Source organism: Rhinopithecus bieti, unplaced genomic scaffold (genome assembly GCF_001698545.2).
Source record: "Rhinopithecus bieti isolate Rb0 unplaced genomic scaffold, ASM169854v2 scaffold_30862, whole genome shotgun sequence".
NCBI lineage: Eukaryota > Metazoa > Chordata > Mammalia > Primates > Cercopithecidae > Rhinopithecus > Rhinopithecus bieti.
This window is the reverse complement of record NW_016813281.1, coordinates 635319-639045: the sequence shown is the minus strand read 5'-3', so window position 1 is coordinate 639045 and position 3727 is coordinate 635319. Positions and strand designations below refer to the sequence as shown.

The 3727-nt window shown below is 43.0% G+C and overlaps 1 protein-coding gene across 1 annotated transcript in view; it reads left to right on the top strand.

The window, feature by feature from the left end:
- The first annotated feature begins 670 nt into the window (after nucleotides 1-670).
- Nucleotides 671-3727, top strand: part of RNF141 (ring finger protein 141) — a 32763-nt gene continuing 29706 nt past the window's right edge. Inside the window, exon 1 of the mRNA XM_017847953.1 lies at nucleotides 671-788. The gene's annotated coding sequence lies outside the window, so the exon portion shown is untranslated. The remainder of the gene's footprint in view (nucleotides 789-3727) is intronic.

The window sequence follows — 3727 nt, the reverse complement described above, 5'->3', positions numbered from 1 at the left end:
AAGCATAGAGGCAGCAGTGTCAGCTATACCTGGGTTAAAATCCTTGCTCTGTTGTTTATTGTCTAGGCAACTTTGAGCAAACGACTTAAACAAGAGCAATGCCTGTAAAGTGCCTAGTGCAGTATTGGGTACACAACAGATGCTTAACAGACAGTAATTATTGATTCAGACGTCCCGAAGAGCAGTAATATTACTAATATGTGTTCATCGTCGTATCTATCATTTATCAAAGCTCAGGATTTTGAACTTTGTAATTACTTTTCATACATTCTCTTACGCTTAACAACTCGGCTAGGTGAACACAATCCGTTTCCTCATAAAGAAACAAGATGATCTTTGTGTGATCAGTGGAGAGGCTGGAGGTCTGGGAAGTGGTATTTTGGAGCCCAAACCAGGGCTCTCAGTGCGGCCTTGGTCGCCAGCGGGGCGCTCGACTTTCCGCTCCGGAGATGGCACCAGGAGAGATGGGAGCCGGCCAGGCCGTTTCCAAGGCCACCTCGTGAAGCTCCTGCTCCGGGAGCCTGACAGGCGAGACTCTCCTTCGCCGCCACCTCTCCTCTCAGATGGCCATCTGGGCTCGGAATCCCTCAGGAGCTGCGGAGCGCGTGTCGCTAACGGCGCTGGAGAGGAAGGTTGGGCGCCGTCTCCAGGCAACACGCCGGGAGCGGGGCTTTGCGTCACAGACGTGCGACCGAGTCCCCGGCTGAGTCGCCGCCACCCGCAGGTCTGAGCTGTGGGCCGAGGTGGCGCCGCAGCTGCCGCAGGGTGCGCGATGCCTTGAACCTGGGGTGAGCTCCGCGGCGCTGTCCTTTCGTGTTTCCCTTGCTAGCTGCTCCAGGACCCTGGGGCTGGGAAGAGAAACCCCAGCTGGCCCTCCGCTGCCGAGCCAGACTTCCCCGGGGAGATAGGCCCGGCCCCGCCGCCCTGCCCGGGCCTCGCATTGGGGCGTGGGGCAGGCTGGGGAGGCCCTTCTGTGGCGCCCGTCTTCTGCCCTTTGGGTTCCAGTTGCCCGGGGTGGCGGTGGCTTGTCCCGCCTGGGGGTGGTTCTGAGGGACCCGAAGAGAGTTTTTTCTCCTCTATCCCAGAACGGTTGTTTGAATATTGCCGCCGGCTCAGTCATTCGGCCACCGGACTTAGCTGTTGGTTAAATGTCCAGGTGCGCTTGAGGAGGGGCTGAGGCGGCGTAGCAAGAGCGAGCGCTAGGGTGGCCCGCAGGCTCGGTCCCCGCCGGGCTGGATACTCCAAATAAGAAACCTTTTGCCTGGGACGATAGCTCAGAAATAGCCACGTCGATCTACTTAGCCAGCCCCACACTTCTGAACTGACTTAGGCTGCTACCCCTCCCAGAGGTCTTTCCTCGTCAAACTTGCTGCTACCTTGAGACCCGGCTAAGAAAAGAACGTTTTCTTGCTAATAATAAGGTAGTGATTATACAGCAGGAGCAGAAGGCTTCTGTGTTCGCTTTTGAAATTATTCCTTCAGTTATTTGTCTCGTGTTACAAAATGTGGATTTACGATTGTTATTGAAATCGATCCCTATGCCCCTTATTAAAGGTAATGTACCCTTCTGTATTCTGACACTGTCCTATTTAGCGGTGCCAGATAATTCAGTTCTTGCCTCTGGCATATATGTAAAGCTGCTGGAACACTTCCAGTTGTTTATAATTCTTACATCTTCAGCACGAATTTATTCGTTTTCACTCCCTTCCACCCGCTCTTTTTGATATAAAATAACCTCTATCCATTCAGAATTTTGTCTGGGGACATGAGCTGCCACCGGCCGACGATCCTAAATTAGTCACCTCTATGTCAGAGTCACCCATCTGAGAAGTGATGCTTTCTGAATTCAGAGCTCAACAGTAGTATGGATTTTTTCTCCTTTTCTTTCACATTGCCTGACTTCAGTTTCTAAAACTTTTTCTCAAGAATACGACTGTATGTTTCAAAAATTAATATTTGTCATTTGGTGTAAATGAACTTCATATTTGATGTGTGTAGCCTCATCCTTCTAGCCTCATCCTTCTTGGTTCCCGTCTAAATACAAACACACTTTCCTTCCCCTTCCCTTCCCAAACTGGCAAGGAAGGTCCAGAGAGAATTCTTACAAGTCTAGCGTGCTTTTTCCAATATGAAATGCATTTAGTAAACACACTGGTACTGTTAGAAATCCATATTCTTAATCTCCTAGTACAGCACTCTATCCTTTTGTAGTTTCTCCCTCTCTCTCTAATGTATATATATATATATATATATATCTTTTTCGGATCAAGATCTTTGATCCTGGAACAGGCATACCAGACTCTATAGTGACTCTGGTCTAATTATTTCATTATGTATCTATGTTAACTTGTCTTGAAAAAAAAGTTGATATCTGTTTACAGATCTGCAGTTCGAGTAAACAATGAGTAATAAAGTAAATAGTATCCTTAGGGACCCAGTCAGTAGTACTTGGTATTTATTACTGATGTTAAAGTTGACTTGACAATGAAAATCATTGATGTTTATTTCAATTAAATCTTTTTAAATGAGGTTGATACAAAATTTGATGGAGAACTGGTTTCAGAGAGGTTTTTAAAATACTACAGTACAGTACTTGTCATTTAGTCATTTTGGTTCATTTTCAGCCTTTTCCATTTTGCTTTAGTTATTTTATGAATGAATTATTATTTAAATTTTAGGAGTTTTGAGCAGTTTTTTCGTTTTGCTTGGCCAATTACCCATGATGTAATTTTATATTTTGTAAGGAATATTTGAACTACCACAATTCATTTGTTAGAAAAATAAGTGATTCACTGTATGTACCACCCACTAGAGAATGTGGCATTTTTGGAATCCTTGATCTTGTGCATTTCAAAATAACAGTTCTTTATTTAGAAAATCCTTCAAATGCTTTTTGAAAGCATGTTTTCATCTTGCAAAAAATGACTGTGTTATAGGTGGCACAATAATATGAGAGCTGCTAGTTCTTTGAGAAACCTTAACCAGAAATTTGTCTTTTGTTGAATTCTATGCCAGTGGTCTGCAAATTATGTTCCTATGCAATACCACTGTTGCATGACCTAGGGGGAGGTATTTTGTTAATATCAAATAGTGAATATTTCTCAGTTTACATAAGCATCAATTTAATGATAAATTTTCACAGTTTTACATTTTCTTTCATATGTATTTTTAACTTCTGCTTCTGTCCAACCTAGTACTAATAGATGGCTGACCAAATTAACAAAAGTCAAAAGAATACTAAGTGGATAATTAAAAAAAAAAAAAACTGCCAATGGTATTTACTGCATTTATTCAGTAAACATCTATTGAGTGCTTATGTATCTGCCAGAAGAGAGACCATGGCCGCTCTCCTCAAGAAGCTCACTAGAGGGAAATGGCCGAGGACTTAATGAATGTCGTAGTATGATAGAAATATGTGCAGTCACCAAAGAGGGACAGTGAAAAGCTGTGGTGGGTGACTGACTAGAGGATGGCCTCAACAGATTGTTTTTGTGAACATGCACTCTGTGTTGTGGTTTTATATTGTATGTAGATCACAGAGTCATATCTTATTTTCACACCCGTATAGTGATAGATGTTAATATTTATCAATATTTTATGGTTTTCAAAATAAACGAAATTTCAGGCCCTCTTTCTTGAACCATGTTGAGAACCACTTTTGCAGGCTCTCTCAGTGTTGCATTTTTTTTTTTTTTTTTTTTTTTTTTTTTTTTTTTTTTTTTTTTTT